The sequence below is a fragment of the Cnephaeus nilssonii genome (assembly GCF_951640355.1).
Source record: "Cnephaeus nilssonii genome assembly, chromosome: 5".
Taxonomy (NCBI): domain Eukaryota; kingdom Metazoa; phylum Chordata; class Mammalia; order Chiroptera; family Vespertilionidae; genus Cnephaeus; species Cnephaeus nilssonii.
In genome coordinates, this window is record NC_137076.1 from 41,174,868 (window position 1) to 41,198,335 (window position 23,468).

The window sequence follows — 23,468 nt, forward strand, 5'->3', positions numbered from 1 at the left end:
AGGCAGCTGGGAAGATGGCCCTGATTGGAGGCCAGGCCTAGGGACCGTACCCATGCACGAATTTTGTGCGCCGGGCCTCTAGTTTATTGAATATTTTCTTTTTTAAAATTTGTTTTATCTTTTTCAATACCAATTGACATTCAATCTTATTTTATACTAGAGGCCCAGTGCATGAAATCTTGCACGGGTAGGGTCCCTAGGTCTGGCTGGCAATCAGGGCCGATCAGGGCCTTCCAGCTGCTGGCTGGGGCCTCCCTCCTCCGGCTGCCAGCGGAGGCCTTCCTTAGTTCCACACCGCCCCCTGGTGGTCAGCACACGTCATAGCGAGCGATCAAACTCCTGGTCTCCCGGTCAGACTCCCAAGGGGACACTTTGCATATTAGCCTTTTATATATGTAGATTAGCTTTAGGTGTACAGTATAGTGGTTAGATAATCATATACTTTATGAAGTGATGCTCCTGATAATTCTAGCACTCACCTGACACCATACACAGTTACCACAATATTATTGACTGTTCCCCATACTGTACGTTACATCCCCGTGACTATTTTGTAACTACCACTGAATATTTTCTGTCTTTCAAACATTGTGCTGCGTGTTTTATATACAACATCTCATTTAGTCACCACTCTTTTTATCCTCATTTTTTAGATGATTGAAATAATTTGCCCAAGACATAGTTGTTACGTGTTGGAGATGGGCTTCAAACAAGCTTTTCTGACTCCCAAGCCTGTTAACCACCACACTATAACAGAGGACCTAGAGGGGAGCTTGTCTACTGTGAAGAATGATCTTATTTCTAATTCATATTGGAAATTGCATATTGGACAGTGTATGAACACCTGTGCCACATGAGGAAAAGTTATCAGGTGCAAAAGTGAGGTTTGATGTAAAGTAAACTCTGAGCCTGCTCTGACCAAGGGGAGGGCAATGAGAAGACACGATAGGGGTGGTATTAGATGCTCGAGGGCAGGAGAGATGTGGGAACCCAAGAAGCATGTTAGAAGAAGAATTTGGTTAGAGATGGCCTGGGAAGTCTGGAAGGAACCTTTTTGCCCGATGCATGGAGGTCAGTTAAAAAGGGCTGGGGGTGAAATAAATTTTAAAATATGTTTTTATTGATTTTAGAGACAGAGGAAGGGAGAGGGAGAGAGAATCCTTGATCAGCTGCCTCCTACACACCCCCTACTGGGGATCAAGCCTGCAACCTGGGAATGTGCCCTGACTGGGAATTGAACCAGCGAGCTCTTGGTTGAGCCACATTGGTCGGGTGTGAAGGAGATATTTTGATCCAGAGAAAAAAATTATAAAACATTTCTAAGGGCTAAGGTAGAGACAGAGGTTTCTAGTCTAGAGAACATATATTTATAAAGTATATTTCATATTAAGTGCCATGCAGAATATAGAAATAAATTGCCTATAGGAAAACAATGGAAAGAATTGGTCTTATATTAACTCACGTTGTTCTAGGCCTAGTAACAAGAGTTAGTCACTCTCTCCTCTAATAATTCATTCACAGGTACAGGGTGGGGCAAATGTAGGTTTACAGTTGTTAGTATGGAAAATAATACATTAATAAATAATAAAAGAATAAACTCTGTGCTTTGTGTGCTCACAACTGTAAACCTACTTCTGCTTCACTCTGTACTTACTGAGCACTTACTATTTACAAAATGCTATATTTATAAGAAGATGTATAGTAAATATATATTCCTTAAAGGGAAAATGTATGGTACCTTTTTCTTTCCCCCAGTAGGACTGCTGTCACCAATGTCTGTGAGTCTATCCAAGAATGTCATGGATGTGAATTTGGGCCAGAACACTGAGGCTCTGCGGCCAGTCTTCAGGGAGAGGGAGAGGCCTGATCTCCCCGGACCTGAAGGAAACTGAGGAGAGTTCATTTCTCCTCGGTTCTGTATTTCTGTATCTGGCGCTGACTTAAAACCAAAACCTCGTCGGGGCTGTAACAGCTCCAGGCACCAGTGTCCACCCTCATCTCTGTTCCAGGGCCGTCTCCACGGCCTTGACTCAAAGGAGAACAGGGCCTGTCCCAGCTCCTGAGGCCTGGCACCGGCACAGCACCTGGCTTCCCTCCACGGAACAGGACTTCCAGCTCATCTCCTGGTCTCTTCTCTGTAAGCGTGTTGATTGGACTTAAAAAATGAAAGGTCATCTACTTCATTTGTTTTCAAACCTTTTGAATGCACTCACTGTGGCCTACAAGAGTGAGCTGTGGCTTCAAATCTTACTCCATCCCTCACTCTAGGTGGAACCCGAGGCTCCGGGATGGCTCTCCACCTCAGTTTCCTCCTAAGTGAAAAGGAGAGATATCATCTACTTTACAGGGTTCTGGAGAGAATCAAATGACAAAATAATAGAGGATCCTGATCAGGGTACCTGGCACATAATGGGTGCTTCGCAGTATCTGAAGTACTCATCGATAGATATTGAAATAATTAATTCTACTTATTAAAACAATGTAATGGATTTCAAGCTGAGATTAAATATATATCAAAATCTTTGTGCAAAGAAGGGGATTTTATGTTTTAACTTCAATGATGTGTAAATGCTCAATAAATATTAGCGATATCTTGAAGCAATTTTAAGTAATCAATTTGTATGTTTATGCATTTGAGTCTCAAGTTATCACATAATGTTTAAGATGATTCTAAAATGAAGTTTTAATGAATCTTTAAAATTCAACCTGTTTTTCTCTTCTTCTCCTAGAAACAAAAATCATAGCAAAACAAGACTCTCAGAGGATGGAATGAAAGAGCCTTACGAAGTAATAAAGCCTGCACTTGCTTCCTTAGGAAAGAACGCCTGGCACGCCAACCCTTTGCAGGTCCAGGACGATGCCACTGCGCTGCCTCCAGGGCAGCTTCCAGCCACCTTCCAGGGACAAGTGATCCTGTAATTCAGGTAAATCAAGTGGATGTGATTTTAACCGGCGAGAACGAATCTCGAAGTTTGATGTGAGGATAAAGCAGGGACTCCAGAGTGTCCCTGCAGAGGAGCCCGGGAACCCGGGGCCTCATTGGTGAAACTTCCAGTTGGAGAAATGCTGTTGCTTGAATGCCAAAGCCTTTGGAAAGTGTTGTGGGAAAAATATATTCCATGGAAATGTGTGTCCTAAAAGTTTTCCATATGAAAAAAGAAAACATTTCTTTCTACCCAGCAGTGATCGAATGTACAAGTGCTTTAAAATTAGAGGAAAGAACTTCTGAGAGGTAGGTCTAGGTTCACGCTTAACCTCTGTGAACCCTTGGACTTCTAATTGATTCTTTGTTAAAAAGAATGACTGAAGCCTGGCCAGTGTGGCGCAGTGGTTGAGCATCGACCTATGACCCAGGAGGTCACGGTTTGATTCTCAGTCAGGGCACATGCATGGGTTGTGGGCTCGATCCCCAGTAGGGAGCATGCAGGAGGCAGCCAATCAATGATTCCCATCATTGATGTGTCTATCTCTCCCTCTCCCTTTCTCTCTGAAATAAAAATATATTTTTAAAAAAAGAATGACTGAAAATAAAAATGCATCAGATAATATTCTAAACATTATGTGGCACACTTTTCCTCCTTGGTAAGTCGTACTGAGCTTGAGCCACATCTCTCAGGAAGGGCAAAACTCAGTGGCTAAAACAAACAAAAATCATTACTCAATTCTGACTTTCAAAATAGATTTTTAAAGTTATAAGAAAAATAATAGGCATGAGTGTTCTGGATTTCAATTTTAAGAGCCAGGGCATCCGAGGGAGAAAATAGAAATATTTTCTTGGTCTCCCACAGCTGGGCAATGAATATCCAGACCCTATCTTGGGACACTGGTGCCAAAGAATTTTCCAGCGTGCTCATGAGTGAGGCAGATGTTAGACCTGGTGTAGGGGCTGGTTTTTTTTCCTCGGAGGGAGGTAGTAAAACTCCCTCCTGGCTGGGGGAAGATTTTTTCTGAAGAAATTTAGATTGGATAAGACTATGGTTAATTCACTGCTTGGGTCCCTTTTCAGGTACCCAGGACCCCCTACTCCCTAGGACTCATGAAGGTGGGGAAGAGGAGCATGGAAGACATGGAAACCTCAGATTGGTTGAGAGGGAATCCAAAATCAGAAAGGCCCATGTAACAATTTCGTACTTGGAAGTAGGTCACTGATGCTTAAGCCGAAAGGAGGAAGTCAGAGCGGAGCAGCAGAGGGGATCGGTGTGGGCAGCCCTCCCCTGGGTCCCCAGTGCCCATAGCTGAGCACGGCCCAAGGAACAGCCAGGTTTCCAGATGCTCTGGTGGATACGAGATGGGCCAGACATTCTGAAGACCCTGGAGTCGCGGCGAGGAGGACAAAAGGTGTGCAGGTTTGAGGCTAGAAGGCAGGGGAGGCTGGCCACAGGGACAGAGTCTGACCCCCAGGGAGCACACACAGAGGGAAGTCATCTCTATGGAATCCAGGTTAGACCAGACCTTACCCTGCAGCCACATGTTACATGGCCTGCATGCAGTTACAGTTTCCTCCTGCAATCCAGGAAGAAGGAAAGGATGGATGGGTGGGGTCCTTCGGGACTGAGTACCCCACAGAGATTGAGTGAATTTGGAAAAGCCTACCATTTACAATGGGAAGTGACTCACTACCTTGAATACGGTGAGTCGAGCACTACTTCCCTGCCCACCAAATACAGCTAGTTTCGTTCATTCCTTATAAATAAATACCTACCACCTACCAGTACTGAATGGATTACTAAACTGGAGAAATGGAGAGAGAACAAGACTGGGGGGATCAGTATAACACAGCACACAATGATTTTATACCTTTAATCTACGAAATACATTTCACAGGCCTACCCCACTGATCTGCAGTCTAGTATTTATTTATTTTTGGTGAGAGAAACTAGGGATTTAAACTATGCACAAGGAGGCATGTGGGAGGAAAAAAAACACATTTAAAACCTTTTAAATTTACTGTTCATGGTTACAAATTTCCTTAGGAGACATAATATTTTTTTTCTCTCATCTAAAAAAAAATAATTTGGACTAACCTCAAAAAAGCTGGGTTTAATGTTTCTCAGACAGTTTCCAAGCAGACTAAAATACCAACAACTTCATATCCACAGGGACAGGTTTATGGTTCACCAAGTTTGCATGATTCATGCTGAAGAGCTTACACGCCTGAGAAGCATGATGTGACTTCAGAACGCTGTGTATGGAACACACATACCTACGCGGGGGTCCTTTACAAAGGCTGCCTGACCCGGGGTCACTGTGGAGAAAGTGGGGTCACTGGAAGGAAGACAAGAGCAAGAGAACAGGTAATATTTCACATTCATTTTTGATCTGCATGGGAAAAGCATTCTGGTAGCAGCTTCAGAAATTCAAGTTAGATCCACCACTGAGCCAACAGTTTCAGATGCTTACTCAAACCCTCTTCAAAGCAACAGTTCCGAAGCCTGAAAGTATGAGTTGCAAATGTGTTTTTTTAAATAAGGTCAAGTCATGAAAAAGTCATCAGGATAGCCGAGCCATGCTCAATACTATCCGAGATAGGTAATTTAATATATGCGAGAAAGCATTTTTTAAAATTATTTTAAAAATATATTTTTATTGATTTCAGAGAGGGAGAGAGAGATAGAAACATCGATGATGAGAGAGAATCATTGATCGGCTGCCTCCTGCACCCCACCCACTGGGGATCAAGCCCGCAACCCAGGCATGTGCCCTGACCGGGAATCAAACCATGACTCCTGGTTCATAGGTTGACACTCAACCACAGAGCCACACCAGCCGGGCTGAAAAAGCATTTTAAATGGTCCATGTGCTTAAATTAAGTTTTGTGAAAAGGCTTTATAAATTCTAAAGCAGTATGATATGATCAGTTACTATTGCCATGGTTCTTACTTTCACCTTTAATCATCACTGCCACTACCAGCTACAACAGGCCAGAGGTAACTGGTCACACTCCTAGCTGCCGTGGTCCATCTGGCTGAGGGAGAATGAGGAGGCCCTGGGGTCTAATTCCCAGACAGACACAGATCTGTTCTGAGACTTCCTTCCTCCTATCAGAAAAAGATCACAATTCTATTTGAATGGCAACAAATGGCTACAAGTAAATGAATGGAACTTGTTCTCATAATAAAAGATTCATATAATTTCTTAAAGTTTCTATTCCAAATCATTAAATGGGTATCTGATGCAAATGATACTGATAAGACCCCCAAGCAATGATGACACCAAGTAGGCTATGAGCAATGTAGCTGATGATTCTTTTGGCAGGCTGGCTTTTCCGTTTTTTACCCCAAGTATTTCCTTGACTTGGAAAAAATGAGTTAATGTTGAGAAGTCACCTCAAGCCTCTCACCTTGCAGATGAGACATCTGAGGAAATCGGCATTGTCAGCTAAGTGTTCCATTATCTGCATGACTTTACTGGGTCTACTTTCTTTACCTGCCATTTCCTTTCCTCAACACACCTCACTCAAATTTTTGTCTCTACCATCCCATGGACACTTCTCTTGCTGAAGTCAACCAGGACCTCCATCATGCCAAACCCCCCCAAAATAATTCTCAGTCCTCATTCTTAAGACTACTCAGCAGCACTGACAGAACTGACCACTCATTTCTTCTTGAGACACCGTCCCCATTGGACACCCCCTTCTCCAGGGTTTCCTCTATCTGACTGGTGTTTCTGCTCATCCCCTCCCGGACCTCTCAGTGTTAGAGTTCTTCAAGGTCTAACTCCTAGGCCTCCTTTCCACTGACATTCACTCTCTCAAGAGATAACAAAATGTCTCCTGGCCTTAATAGTGTCTTTTGGGTGATGCCTCTCCAATTCACAGATGTAGTTCAACATCTTCGTGATTTGCATTTCCAACTGCCTACTCACATTGCCACGTAGAAATCTATAATAAACACCTCAAATTTAGTATGGCCAAAACAGAACTCTTAATTCCCTTCTACCATCCACACTGTTTCTCCCTTACTGTTCACCATATCCATAAATACCATCTTTTACCAGTTCTCAGACTCAAACCCAGGAGTCTTTCTTGGTTTTCTTTTCCTTACATCCCAAATAGTATCCATCAGAAAATCCCATCATGTATATCCTCAATCCCCATCACTTCTTATGCCCTCTACTAACTACCATCACCTCAGAGTCACCACAATTTTTTTGCCCAAACTACAATAACCTGCCAAGTGGTCTTGCCTTTTTTTTTTCTTCTTCCTATGTCCAGGCTAGTCTCCATGTAGCTGCCAGAGAGATATTTTAAAAACTAAATTTGATCATACAACTTCCTTGCTTAAAATTTTTCTGTAGTTTCCCAACATACATGGAATAAACACCAAATTCCTTATCCTGGCCCATACGTTTTTTGTTTATTTCTCCATCATCTTTCATCTCTATGTCTCTTTCCCATGATGCTGTACCCACTCAGATCATCTTTCTCTAATCTTTCTTACTCTAAGCTCCCACAGTTAAGATTCTTTGCACTCCAGGGCTTTTAAACTTGATCTTTCTCTGCTAAAAATGTTCTTCTTCCAGATCTTTGTAGGGTTTGCTCTTTTCATATCACTCAAATCAGATTTCAGTTTCCCGACCCTCTATCTAAAATAAATTTTTCTTTTTTAATGTCATTTTTTTCTCTATGCCTTTATTCTGTGTTTTTTTTTTTAAATTAATTTTTTACTGACAATGGTTCCAAAATGATCTTAAAATTCTGGGATTCAAATTTTTAAAAATTTTATATGATTTATTGGAGTGACATTAGTTAATAAAATCATATTTGCCCGAATGGGAGAAGATATTTGCAAATATCATCTCTGATAAGGGTTTAATATTTAAAACATATAAAGAACTCATACAACTCAACAATAAGAAAACAAACAATCCAATTAAAAAATGGGCAGAGGACCTACACAGACACATCTCCCAAGAAGACATACAAATGGCCAACGGATATATGAGAAGATGCTCAGCTTCACTAGCTATTAGGGAAATGCAAATCAAAAACTACAATGAGACACCACCTCACAGCTGTTAGAATGTGTGCTTTTTTATAGTATTCATCAATAGTCAGGATGTTCAGTATTTGTTTATCTGCCAACTGCCTCTCAGACTAAAATTTAAGCCTCGTGAGGGCAGAGCCTTTGTCTTGTTTATTGTTCTATCTTCTCTGCCTAGGAGAGCGCCCAGCACATTTGAGCAACGAGTCATGCACTGGAGGCACTCACCGAACATTTGCAGTGTATGTTGAGTGAAGGTTAAATGGCTGACAGCAAATATTAAATAGAATTATGGGAATGAGACAGGGAGGTGAGAATAAAACATTTTACTCTGAGATACTCTGTGGTATTTTGACTGAATCCTTATTTTTGATTCTATCTAAAGTCATACAAGTGTTTTTCTTCAGACTGTTCCCATATAAAAATCATCACCATGTAATGAGCTTAAGAAGCACCAGAATGGAAAATAATAGTCAGCATAATTTAACAGTATTTGGAAAGTGATACTCGTAAAGCCACAATTATGATCTTATCTCAGATTTGTTCTGAAAGTCATCAATAGTAATTTTACTGCATAGCACTGAGGAACTTGCATTCAGATCAACACATTTGAATGAACATAAATCCAATCATTACCTTAGGCTTATAAAATAAACCATATGACCAAAAAAGGAAACTAAAAAGTATATTCATATGTATTAATCTTAACTAAATAAGGATGACTAAAACCTAAAACTTTAAAAACACAGAATGGAATAGCACTGATAATTGGACAAAAAAAATAGTAGTGAATGAGGCTTCTCAAATATAGATTAGCAGTGATTTCTTATAGGATTTGGCATACATCTCCATTTCCTCTAAACAACAAAGTTAAACACTGATGCATCCTTCTTAAATTTATACACGGATAATTACTATAGGCTCCAAATATTCAAGGGGGATAGAATTCTTATTAAACAACAACAGCAAAAGCTCTGGACTTTTTAATTCTAAAGTTTCTGACCCTTTCTTTCTTTAAAGTGTTTGTATTATTCTTTACTATTGTATCTATCTATCTATATAAAAAGCCAGTGACTGGAACGCCAGAATGGCCAGAACCACCAGAACGACCAGAACAGCCAGTTGTTATGACACTCACTGCGGCTGGCCAACCTCCCATGGCCCCTCCCCCCAGCTGGCCCCGCCCCTGATCATCCCCGTCCCCGCCGCCGCCCCCCCCCCCCATCTGGGGCAGAGCCAGCCAGCCAACCTACTGCGTCCCCTCCCCCTTGCTGGCCCAGCCCCAATCGGCCCCCATTGGGGCGGGCCAGCTGGACCCCACCCATGCATGAATTTGTGCACCAGGCCTCTAGTATAGTATAATACATATTTGTTTTATAACACATTGCCCCAAAACTTACTGGCTTAAAACAACAATAAGTGGTGGTTATATGTCCTCCAAGGATAAGTGATGAGAATGTTCTTATTTTTAACTGAGATTTGTCAAAACTCTCTCGTTTGCTCAGTTTTCCCATTGTTGCATAAATACACTATTAATATATTTTAGGAAGTTTGATCCCCCAATGAAAGCTTTAATCACAAATCTCAGTTGCTTCCTCTTCCTCCTCCACTTCCTTTTCTTCTCACTTACTCTTTTCCCTCTCTAACCTTCTCCTCAAAAATATTTTGTAATTATTTACATCTTAAGTCTTAAAAAATAGTAGATACTGGAAGCAATAACAACCAATATACATTGGGAATTTAAGTTAGTTTGGTGGTCACTAAAAACTAGGTATGGAGGACCCAGTAGATATAAATGGCAAAAGAATTATTACCATATTTTCGAAGCATATAGATACTGATGCTAACGTATTCATTGAATAGTTATCAGGGATCACTTGAAAATGTCTACATAGGTCTATCATGTGAAAACAGAAAATTAAAAAAAATAGGGAAGGACTATCTCATCTAGTCTCAGAGCACAGAACGTATAACATCGTTTTAAAAGTTACACATTCAGAATCATCTTAGTACCTACACCCTCACATATGAACTTGGCCAAGAAAACCACCCTCCATCCTAGGGAAAGGCACAGTAACATTTGCCTTTTTATTAAGAAAGTTATGAGAACTGATTAGATTGCTGCAAGAAATGAAAATAATTCCAGCCTGGTATTATGACTTTTAAGTTTGAACCTGACCTTGTGAATTCCTACATTTGGCAGGATAACACAGTGGGACTTAGTGTTGCATGGAGCACTGACCCGTCCAACATTCCAGCCATGACTCACTGCAAGCAGCTTGTAATGTTCTGTGCAATCTTCAGAGCACTGTTTAGGAAAATTTGCTTATTTCACCTCCCTCAGTTCTGTGAGCATGACCAGCCTTGCCACGCTACCAATTAAAATAGAACTCCTATGTCCTATCACTCCACCCTCCCTTTTTTCTATTCTAACCACTAAACTCACCAGCAAAGATGGAGAGTACTTATAAATGACAGTAGGAATAACACAGTGTCTATTTAGTCTATGTATGACAGTAGGATTCTATCCACTCAAATGAACAGGATACACATGCATGCTCTCATTCCACAGTGGAGCTAAAATTCTGGAGTCCTTGCCTTTGTGTGAACTGTGCTGGTACTGTCAAAACATTTTAATGCTTCCGACTCGACATGAATAATGGCTTGATATTTATTAAGCAATGACTAAATTAAGAAAAGCAAGGTTTAGAGACAATAAGTATCGTGCCCAAAGCCACACACATTGACTGGAGAAGCCAGGACTGCAGTTCAGGGGTATCTGATTTCCAAGCTGCTACTACAGCAAGCATGTCAAACTCAAAGGTTAACAGAGGCCAAATAAACAAGGTTTAAATTGATGTGGGCTGCAAAAAACCAAAAGCTTCCATTTTCATAGAAACATAGGTTTATTTTGATAGAGACGTGGTGAATACAAAGGGCTGAAATAAATGAGTAATCGTTAACATAAAATAATAGAATATTTAAATAAAAATAATATTTTTTTCTTGAACATTAACTTACCAGATACTGAATAACTGTACAAATTAATAAGCGTAATGCAAATAAACCTATTTTTCTTGTTCTCCGAAAGCAAAATATTTCCTGTTTCACACACTAAACAAGTCAGTCCAAGACTAATGATGTGGCAATCAGCTGCCAAAATATTCATTGCTAGTATTAGTGGAGAGAAATGGTGCGTCTTCGCGTAAGGTGTGTAAGGGAAATGAATGCAACACGATTATAGTAATCAGTCATTATTGAATGTTGTATAGTTTGTTATTAATAATCTATAATAATAAAAGCATAATATGCTAATTACACCGGACGTCCTCCAGTATGTCCTTCCAGACGACCTTCTGGATGAAGCTGGGGCTGTGAGGGAAGCCCAGTCCCGGGTACCTGCTGGTGGCAGGAGGGAAGCCTGGGTCCCGGGTGCCAGAGGGAAGCCGGTGCCGGCAGTTGGGGGAAGGAAGGCCTACTCTTGCACGAATTTCATGCATCGGGCCTCTAGTTCAATTGTAAAAGTTCACTGTGAAAGTATCAGGATGAGAATGGAATGAAAATAGTAAGAAAGAACTCTTTCTAATACATGCTTCTTAACACATTACTAAATGTGTTTCTAAAAGGACATTAAAATATAAATATGGAAACATAATCTAAAATAAAATTTAGATTATTATATTATCCTGAGTCTCTCTTTCAGTGTTCCATCTTTTTTTTTTTTAAAGAATGCATCGTTATTTACCCAGTGTCTCTAGTCTCTAATGATATCACCACTGTTTGTACTTTAAAACAGAATGAGGTACCAAATGTGGTATTCATAATATATGGAGATAATTCAAAAGAAATGTTGAACCAGAAAACTTGGGTGCTGGACTCTGGCTTTGACAGTTATGATGATGATAATGATGATGATGAGAAATATGTGCTATCAGTTTTTAGTAACTTATTGAGTACCAGACATTATACTATGTACTTTCCATGAATTTTCTATAATGTAATGGTCTCAACAGTCCCATAAGTGCTATTATTATATCATTTTATATATGGTAAGTCTAAAGCTTAAAGAGGGCAAATAACTTATTCAAGATTACTGGCAGAATAATGAGGCAGAATCAGGATTCATGCTGATGCCCGACCCAAAGCCTCTACTGTCCTCTTTACTCCCACAAGACCAAGCCACTTAAATTCTGGTGTCATCTTGTTTCCTAGAAAAATGGAGGGGCTGGGAACAAGTGACCTCTGAGGGTCTCCTTGGCTTTAAAATTTATGAATCCTCTGGCCTACTGTTGGAAGACCATGAGATTGGAGTTCTGTTTTTCCCAAATGGTAGTTAATTTTGTTCATTAGATTCCACATATTAGTGAGATCATATGGTATTTGTCTTGCTCTGAATGGCTTATTTTGTTTAGCGTAATACTCTCCAGGTCCCTTCATACTGTCTCAAAGGGTAAGAGATTCTTCTTTACTACAGCTGCATAGTATTCCATTGTGGAAAGCACCTCACCTTTTTTATCCACTCATCTGCTGATGGGCACTTGGGCTGTTTCCAAAACATGGCCATTGTAAATGATGTTGCTATAAACATAGGGGTGCATATATTCTTTCTGATTGGTGTCTCAGGATTTTCCCAAGGCCTCATCTTGGTTTGTTCTGTTCTAACCCCGGAGAAATCAGGGGAGTCTGTCTGTAACCTTAAGACTGTGGCGGGCTGTTGTGCAGGTACCCTGTAGACTGACCATGGTACAGAGAAAAGCCATCTGCCAGTAACAGGGATACTTTCATCTCATTGGTCCATATTCCCAAACAATCTGACTCAATGCACAAAGGAAAGAGGGCCTCCAGGAGTCACTCCTTAGCATCCCCTTCCTGGAGATGCAGGATCTGGAACTTTAATTAGACACCATGCTCACTTGTGAGAGATTCGTCTTTCTCCTCAGTTATCTGGAAAGAGAACTGCCAATTGTCAGGAAACAGTCTATGACTGTGGTGACTGCCTGAGTGTGGTCCTCCGAGTTGAGAGCTTTCACAGGGGAGAGCTGGCTTCTGACATCTGGTTACTCTCCCCTCCCCCAACCCCATTCTCCAGGAAGAGCAAAGGCAGAGAACCCCATGGAGCTTTCAGACTTATTTTTTCCTCTGGGATTCCCCTCTATTTGGAGCAAAGACTTCTCAGACAAAGGAAGCAAGTTCCCATATGTTACAATTTGGAAATTTCCAAATTCCCCCAATTTATGTTGTGTTTGTTTTGGAAGATCCAGGAGATGTCCACAGATAAGTGAAGGTCTCCTGAAGAGTGTTTTGAAAAGATTGCAAAACTGAATCACAGTGAAAGTCAATCTGCCAGCAAGCTTTTATTTTTAGGCTCCATGCCAGACCTGAATAAACAAAACAAGCAGAAAATAAACAAGAACAGCAAGTTAAAAGGTCCAGTCAGCAACCTCATTCAAACTCTAACAGAGATTGGGGTGACCAGTTCCAATCAAAGTTCTAAGTTTATCTTTAAGCTACTAACAGACCTAAAATAATGGTACTGCTCATTTACTAGGAAATGAATAAAACCACAAAATCTATGGAATTCGGAATAAAGGAGTACCTTTTCACAGGACTGACTAAAGATAAGAAACATCCTCATTAAAGGCTTTACCCAACAAAGGAGGCAAGAGCATACAATGGAGTAAAGACAGTCTCTTCAATAAATGGTGTTAGAAAAATCGTACAGATACATGCAAAAAAATGGAACTAGACCACCAACTTACACCATACACAAAAATAAACTCAAAATGGATACAAAACTTAAATATAGAGCACGAAACCATAAAAATCTTAGAAGAAAACATAGGCAGTAAAATCTCAGATATCTCTAGCAGCAATAATTTTGCCCATATGTCTCTGAGAGCAAGGGAAAAATAAACAAATGGGACTAGATCAAGCTAAAAAAGCTTCTGCACAGCAAAAGAAACCATCAACAAAATGAAAAGAGAACCCACTCTATGGGAGAACATATTCATCAATAGTACATCTGATAAGGGGTTAATTTCCAAAATATATAAAGAACTTACACAACTCAACACCTGAAAACAAACAATCCAATTAAAAAATAGGCAAAGGACCTGAATAGACACGTTTTCCAAGAGGACATACAGATGGCCAATAGACATATGAACAAATTCTCAACATCACTCATCATCAGAGAGATGCAAATTAAAATGACAATGAGGTATAACACCTTACACCTGTCAGAATGGCTACCATCAAGGAATCAACAAACAACAAGTGCTGACAAGGATGTGAAGAAAAGGGAACCCTAGTACACTGCTGGTGGGAATGCAGACTGGTGCAGCCACTGGGGAAAACAGTATGGACTTTCCTCAAAAAATAAAAAATGGAACTGCGTTTTGACTCAGTGATCCCACTTCTGGGATTATATCCTAAGACTCCTGAAACACCAATCAGAAAGAATATATGCACCCCTATGTTTATAGCAACATCATTTACAATGGCCATGTTTTGGAAAGAGCCCAAGTGCCCATCAGCAGATGAGCGGATAAAAAAGGTGAGATACTTTACACAATGGAATACTATGCAGCTGTAGTAAAGAAGGATCTCTTACCTTTGAGACAGTATGAAGGGACCTGGGGAGTATTACGCTAAACAAAATAAGCCATTCAGAGCAAGACAAATACCATATGATCTCACTAATATGTGGAATCTAATGAACAAAATAAACTAGAGAATAAAACGGAAGCAGAAACATGGATACATGGAACAGACTGGTGTGGGGAAGTGACTGGATAAAGAAGGTGAAGGGATTAGCTAAAGAACATATATGCATACCCCATGGACAAGGACAACAGTGTGGTGAAGGCCAAGGGAGAAGGAGGCAGGGGTGGGTGTAGGTGGGCAAATGGGGGGGGGATGGGGGACAACAGCAATAATGTCAACATTAAAAAATTTTAATAAATAATAAAGTCTTTACCAAATTGCTGTAGTGTTCCCATTTTTAAAAATTTCAAATACATTTGAACTAAATTGAATATCTGTCCTAGCACTGTGCTTGTTGCTAGGGATTAAAAAATGATTGATATCTCCATAGATATGATATTCCTCCAGAACACGATAGCCTGGTGATGTAATAAAGCATTCAAATGGATACACTCCACTCAGTCTGACAATGAATATAATCCATCTATTAAACCCACAAGTATTTAGTGAGTGGTTGTTATGTGTCAGATACTTGGGGTAGGGGCTGGGGCAAGGTGAATAACAAGACAGATATAAGCCTGGTGTCAGAGAACCTATAATCTTGTAGGGAAACAGTGCTTATAGAGTAATTATATGAGGGTTATCACAGTTGGGAAGTCCTCAGTGTCTGGGGACGACACAAGGGCAACCCAACCTAGTCTGTGTCTCCTGAAGGCAGAGCATGGTGTTCCCATGGGAGAGCTGACAGGGCAGATGGATAAGAGCAGGTGGGAAAGCTGGAACTACAGAGAGGGAACCTGAACCACTGAACACAGAGAGGCGGGAATGAATTGTCAAGGCATTCTTTAGAGTTTAATGGAGCTCCAACTACATGCAATAAATTACTTAAACTGTTTCCTCATGCAGTGCTAACCAGGTACGACGGAACTACAGGTCACAGCATATGACCAGCCTGTGTTGGGTTACCATAGGAAATTAACATGACTGCGCTAAAAGCAAGTAAGCCAGTCATTTCAGTTTTCCTGTGCTAGATATTTTGAAATAATGAAACATTCAAAAACTCTATTATTGATTTTCTTAACCCATAGGTGGGACACACTGTCCTAATAAGTTAGTATCTGTGGCACCAAAATAACTTAAGAAAAAGAACTCTTGGGTCAGGTAGTTTCTTCGAGCAGAAACTGTGATTGTCCTCCAAATGTCATGCACTTGGCCTTCTAGGCAAACAAATTATTTATTAGATATTAAGAGAACATAGCACTACCACGATGCTTTAAACAAACCTGGCTTTAAAATACAAGTCTTGCCCTAACCGGTTTGGCTCAGTGGATAGAGCATCGGCCTGTGGACTGAGGGGTCCCAGGTTTGGTTCCGGTCAAGGGCATGTACCTTGGTTGCGGGCACATCCCCAGTAGGGGGTGTGCAGAAGGCAGCTGATCGATGTTTCTCTCTCATCGATGTTTCTAACTCTCTGTCCCTCTCCCTTCCTCTCTGTAAAAAAATCAATAAAATATATTAAAAAAGAAAAAAGATAAAACACAGTCTTCTCCTCCAAGTGACTTCTTTTGAATATATATTTTCCTTCTCCAGGACAGATTTGGCCTTAGTATTGAGCCACAGGTCAGACAGCTAAGGTCACCTTCTTTGACGGTTAAGCAAAAGCAGGAGCTGGGAGAGTGGAACCAGCCTAAGTCAGATAAGGAAGGCAGAGAAACTGGGTAGAGAACTCAACAAGGATGGAGGAACTGCAACAATTGCTCTGCTGAAGCAGAGAGGATGGAGGAACTGCAACAATTGCTCTGCTGAAGCAGAGAGGCCATGATCTCTATGGACAAGGACAACAATGCGGTGAAGGCCAAGGAAGAGGGAGGTGGGGCTGGGTGGGATCTTTACCAACATTCTATAGTGTTCCCATTTTTAAAAGTTTCAAATACATTGAAAAGTGGTTAAGACGCATTAATTACTTGGACTAGACAAATCAGGCCTAGCACCATCCACATTGCTTTCTCAGAAACCACAAAGAACAGCTGAGCATGTTTGCCTGCAGGGCAACAAGAGCAAAGGCAGCTGATTGGCAGCCAACGTCCACTCTGGAAAGCCATACACCCCCTAGTGGAGCCAGGGCACGTTGAAATGCGTTGAAATGCAGCCACTTGTCTTTGTGTCCTGATCTGGGGCACCCGCTTTTGTGTGCTTCACCAAACAGAAACAAAGTCAGCTGTTGACTGAGCCTGGCTCTCTCCACTCCTCCTCTGCTCCACAGTGTTCTTGTTTGCCCTCCAAGATTTGCCCAATATGAGCTTCCTAGGACCACTGGACCTCAGCAAAAGAGGTGCTTACATTCCAGGTATTCATAGGCTGCATTGCTCTTTTTCTCACTTTCTCCCTCAAGACAATTTTTCTTATCAAAAAAGATCACACACCCACGAGAACGGAATCTGTCTCTGAACTTGACTCCCTCATTAGCTCGGAAGCCAGCAACCTCAAATAATAGAGATGAAGACAAATAAGAATAGTTTTCTGCACTGTCACTATTCTCTTTAAAATTTCTTCCATTTTTGGTGTCTTAGTAATATGACAGTGCACCAACCGGATCATAGCTCTCCACCACCCAGAGTTCGGTCTGGTCGTACAGAAGTGAGCCGTACAGAGGAGTAAGATCTTGAAGCCAATGGAAAAATTTTAAACTTGGGATGAAGTTAATCAAGCCCATACTACACTTAACATTCTTCTGTATTAAATAAAGGTCACTTCCTTCAAGATACTATTTTGAGCAAATAAGATTTTTGCAATTCTGGAAGACTGACGTTAATTAAACAGAATAGCAAAATGGAAAACAGATGTCACAGAACGTTTTGAAAAGATTTTAATGACATTCAGCCTGTTTTCTTAAACTCATTTGCAGTTGCTATCATTCTCTGCTCATGAGCCGTTGGAATGGGAGAATTTATATCGGTTTCATATAAATGACAGTTGAAGAGCTAGCTATTCAGAGAGTACAGTTGGGGGAATCTTGCAGAGTTTTTTTTTTTTTCTTTTTTTTTTCCCCCTCCTCAACAACTTGACCAGCTCTTTTGGCTTAAACTCTTGAACTCTTTTAAATTAACATTTTCCATGTTTCAAAAGAACTTTACCTACCACCAACTCTGACTCTAGCTTTGAATGGTTCTTTCCTGTAGTCTCGTGATCAATTATCCCTGCTACGTTGACTAAGAAAGTTAGTATTTGTCAATTCCAGCTCAGAAAAAAAAAAATCAGAGCATGATGAAATTTGGGGAGATAAAAGTCATCATTAACTGAAGTACAGACATCCACAATTAGACACGAAGTGTATGTTTAAAATATGCTATCCAAAAGTCAAAATGGTAAGATTAGACTGAAGAGATGAAACAGGTTTACTTTTTTAAAAAGTGCGTTCACAAAGGGAAAATGTAGAGCTGTAAGAGTGAACAAACAGAGGTTACAGAGAATCGTCACTATTTTTCTTCTCTTATAATTTTTTACAAACATCTTTTGGAATGTTTCCCAGGGTTTGAGAGCATCTGATGATTACTGAGGTATGTCTTCAGTAGCATTATAAAATTTGCAAATAGTTTTTTTTTATATAATAAGCTCAGCCATCTTTTGAAAATGCCATGCACCATTGTTTTCAAGTTCCAATGGACATGGTAATGCAAAGGAAGCGATAAATTATTATGCTGTTGTTTATACATATAAGCATCCCCATGCAACCTACACATTAGGAGTTATTTTAAACGGAAACAATGATCTCTGCTGAATCAGGGACGAGATGACATAAATAAATGCCACAAGTCTCAAGCCAAGTGACAAAGGGAAGAATTCTAATTGCAGCAGTAATGAAGCAGATCTGAAGCAGAAATGCACACAGTAGGTGTATACTCATCTTGGGCAAAAGGCTTGATTTTGGTGATGCCTTTCATGTGTGTGGTGGGGAGACCTGAAGCTTATATATTAATTATCTTCAAAATGGGCCATTTTCCCTGTCTAGGACTTTATGCTTGAAAGTCTTCTACTTGTTTTCTAAGCAAGTATTATAATTTAAAATCTCTGCTCAATAACGATTATACTTATTAATGTTGTCATTTGCAACTTGTAATACTCTAAGTATTATGCACATATAAAAGTAAAATGATGGAAACTAAAGGAGCCCTAGCCAGTTTGGCTCAGTGGATAGAGTATCTGCCTGCGGACTGAAGGGCCCTGGGTTTGATTCTGGTCAAGGGCACATATCTTGGTTGCAGGCTCCTCCCTGGCCTAGTCCCCAGTCAGGGCTCATGTAGGAGGCAACCAATTGGTTTGTTTCTCTCACATCGATACTTCTCTCTGTCTTTCCCTCTCTCTTCAATTCTCTCTAAAAGTCAATGGAAAAATATCCTCAAGTGAGTATTAAAAAAAAAAAGAAAGAAACTAGAGGAATTGATTTGCTATTAGAGTAGGTGTGAACATGTGGGGTTAAGAAGGATTAACATGGGGAGAAACTGGAGAGAAAGGTCAGCTTGGATGTTGTGGTTCTACTTGGAAATGAGATACCCAGGCCTACCCCAGGGTGGGGGCAGTCTGAACGGAAAGCTAGCGAGAACTCCTATAAAAGAAACAAGATTAAAATGACTAAACATGTGGACTGTTCATGGTACGTCCACGTTCACGTTCCATGCCTGTACTCTGTCTTCCGCAGAGGCTCCCTCCGTCAGCTCGCATTCCTGAAGCATCACCCCTGCCCGGCCCAGGGTCATGTCATTGTTCTACGCGCGGGTCTTTTGAGATCTTCGTTACAGAAAATGACTCTGGAAGCATAATTGATTCCAAACCCTGACTAAGAACACACTTTAAGTTCTCCTTTTCCAAGTCCGTTTCTGGCCACAAATCAATGAAAAATGCAACGTGAAATGGCCTTGAACGTTGCGGAACAGGACAAAGGTAATGCGGTTTCAAAATGAAAAAGAGTGGTCAGATTCTTTCCATGCCTGGAATTCACTGACGCCACCCCTCCGAGTCGACTTCATAGCCCAGGAAATGCACTGGGCAACAGACGAGCCACACAGCTGCTGCTGTCTCTAGTTGGCGTGCTATGTTCAGCCTGAAACCACTGCCACAGCCTCTCAGAAAATCATGCAGTTCTTGCTCTTTGAAGCGAGACTACCCAACTTCCAAAAGCCTATGCTCTTTTGAAGGGTTAGGAGTATGTGCTGAGTTATCCCTTCTTTCTCTAACATGGTCTTCCTCTGTTTTATGACTGAGAGGTCATTACAGACACGGGGAACAAAGAGTTCTACCAAATAGGTTCTTTGTAAAGCTAGGTATATATTTAGGGATTGACAAAACTGTCCCACGTTAGTGGACACAACCAGAATCTCACTAAAGAATAAAGAAAAGAGTTGAGGGAAAACAAAGTCATGTGCTTTCATTTTACTGCGGGCACCTTGTTCACAAAGAAAATTGTCTTAGAAAAAAAAAATTGGCACCTTCCATTGTGTGATCCATTAAGTAAAGTGAACATGTACATAGAGAACATCTTTTCCAAACTCCTTGTTGCTCATACAGCCAACAATTTTCTTTTAATTTGCCTTAATCTCGCAAGTGTGTTTTCTTCAGTTTCTCACTCTACAGATGTCTTCTCCATCTGGCGCTCAAAAATATAGTTACTGCATACAAATCGTAAGAAAGGAAGACCCCAAAGAGGTTTAAATCAACAATCTCTGAGTTATCTTAGAGGTTTGAGCATCTTGTTAATTAGCCTCCGTTCCACTATTTTGAGGAATATTGATAAGCACACCCAGTGTTTTAGCCCCCTTCATTTTATAGGTCAGATTAAGCCTGGGTGTTTAAAAGAGAAGGTAACAAACACTAGCATTCTACTTTGCATGTATAAAATCTTATGGAGCTAATATGGCACACATGGTTATCACTTTGCATATTCCAGTTGTGCTCTAAAAGGTACCTAAAGTTGACTTTAAAAAAAAATCTTCACCTGAGGATATGTTTTTACTGATATATATTTTTTTATATATAGAGAGGAAGGGGTGGGGGCAGAGAGGGAGAGAGAGATATCAAAGTGAGAGAGAAACATTGATCAGTTGCCTCCCATATGCACCCCGACCAGGGATCAAATCTGAAACCTAGGTACGTGCCCTGACCTGGAATGGAACCTGCAACCTTTCAATGCATGGGATGATGTTCCAACCAACTGACCCACCTAGCCAGGGCCTAAAGTTGCCTTTTTTTAAAAAAAATATATTTTATTGATTTTTTACAGAGAGGAAGAGAGAGGGATAGAGAGTTAGAAACATCGATGAGAGAGAAACATCGATCAGCTGCCTCTTGCACACCACCTACTGGGGATGTGCCCGCAACCAAGGTACATGCCCTTGACCGGAATTGAACCTGGGACCCTTGAGTCTGCAGGCCGACGCTCTATCCACTGAGCCAAACCGGTTTCGGCTAAAGTTGCCTTTTGAAGAAATTAAGTTTTAGAAGAATACGCACAGACACATCCTCTTCACTGTTATACACAATCAGGTTAAGCTCATTCTTTTCTGTCTTGGAACATTTCCCACTTCATATTAGTAACCATTCACCTCCCCCCGCTGCTATTTCTTCTAATGGTCTGCTTTTCTCTCCCTGTCTCTTCATCACAATTTTCAGCACATCTTTGACACGGAGGTCACTAGTAATTGAAAGAATGAACTCGAGGGCCAATGTTTGTGAATACTTTAAAACATGTCTTGGCAGATGCTATTCTACGGTGTGTTAGTCTCCTAACAGCCATCCTGCTCCACCTAGGTTGGATTCTGACTTTTTTCCGGATAATGGATGGAGATCCCTTACACATTGGGCTCTCTGCAAGCCCCAAGAATGTTATGACTGGTTTCAGCCAGGCATGTGATCCCACTCCCTCTTGCCAGATACTCACTTTCCCATCCTTTCTTGGAACTAAAAATGGACCCAAGACACAGTTGTGGTCAATGACACTTAAGGGAAAGTCTGCTGGAAGCGATTTTCTTTAGAATAAAATAAACAGTGCCTCACAAAACCTTGCCTCTGCCCCTTCCTTCCTGTTCTGGAGACTGGCGTGAGGACTTGGTATGTGAGTGGCTGCAGTCCTTTTCTCACCATGAAGGGAAAGTCATGAGATTCCAAGAGATTCCAAATGCACCCTGATATCTCTGAGCTCCCGACACAGGCCTGGGCTGCCAACACACATAGCCTCTGTGTGTGTGCGCGCGCGCGCGTGCGCATGCGTGTATGTGTGTGTTTTGCCTAGGTATGTATATATAGCAAAATTAAGGGGTATGTTTATTAAGGCAAATATTTTGTACTCACAAATGATGCCATTTTTGAGAAGGGAAAAAATTGGGACAATGAAAGGAGTCGAATTAAAATGTGATTAGAGGCAAACTTTCCATAGCAGAACTCATTCCACTGGTACCATGTCATTAGAAAGTTTATAGGTCTTTCTTTGCTATCTGCATTTGGTCAAGTTTGGGTTAACCCATGGAATGTCAGTAGAATGTCCAGCTATTAGCAGAAGTAACTTTACTTTTCACATAGTGGTAACAAGAGCAATTTGTGAATGTGGGAGGTAGAGGAACAGGAAAAGAGAAAGTCAGAATCAAAAACGATGCATTTAATCCCCACTTTCCCAAAAGAGACACTTCCAGAAACCATAGGGACAGAGACCCAAAGCTGAAACCTATTGTTCCCATCCAAAAAACAAAAACCGAAATAAGGCTAAAGCACCCTTCACATGGTTTTCCCCAACATGATTCTTGATTGTATATACAATGAAGCAGTTTACTAGAAGAACCCAAAGCAACAGTACTCAATCTAGTCACAATATAAAAGAAATGAAAGGATTAGATGAAGAAAAGAGACAGACTTGGTCAACGTAACAATGCATTTTAATTTGACTATAATGGGTGGTTAATATGAGTAAGATCGAGGTCGTCTTTCCTATAGCTGTTCTCCCAGGAAAATGAAGAACCTCTTCTAAATACCCTCCCTCTTTCTATCTGGCAGCCTTGGGGGAAATAGGTCTGGGGGGAGTACTAAATGAACTGATGGAGTGAGCGGGGGGGGGGGGCAGGGAGCAAGGACAGTCAGGGAGGGGAGATGAGGGCAGGGTACAGGGACAGTCAGGGAGGGGAGAGGGGGGCAGGGAGCAAGGACAGTCAGGGAGGGGAGAGGAGGGCAGGGTACAGGGACAGTCAGGGAGGGGAGAAGGGGGCAGGGAGCAAGGACAGTCAGGGAGGGGAGAGGAGGGCAGGGTACAGGGACAGTCAGGGAGGGGAGAGGGGGGCAGGGAGCAAGGACAGTCAGGGAGGGGAGAGGGGGGCAGGGAGCAAGGACAGTCAGGGAGGGGAGAGGAAGGCAGGGTACAGGGACAGTCAGGGAGGGGAGAGGGGTGCAGGGAGCAAGGACAGTCAGGGAGGGGAGAGGAAGGCAGGGTACAAGGACAGTCAGGGAGGGGAGAGGGGTGCAGGGAGCAAGGACAGTCAGGGAGGGGAGAGGAAGGCAGGGTACAGGGACAGTCAGGGAGGGGAGAGGGGGGCAGGGAGCAAGGACAGTCAGGGAGGGGAGAGGAGGGCAGGGTACAGGGACAGTCAGGGAGGGGAGAGGGGGGCAGGGAGCAAGGACAGTCAGAAAGGGAACAGGAGGGCTTCTTGATGGCCTTTATGGAAAGGATGGTTTGTCTGTTACTGAGAAGAGTGCATAATTGTTTTGACCCATCTTTTGAACTCAGTGGGTATGCTGATTGTGTAG

General features: G+C 41.5%; 1 protein-coding gene across 2 annotated transcripts in view; it reads right to left on the minus strand.

Annotated features, from left to right (window-relative positions):
- PALLD (palladin, cytoskeletal associated protein) overlaps positions 1–23,468 on the minus strand; it is a 270,780-nt gene that overhangs the window by 156,642 nt on the left and 90,670 nt on the right. The window lies entirely within an intron of this gene.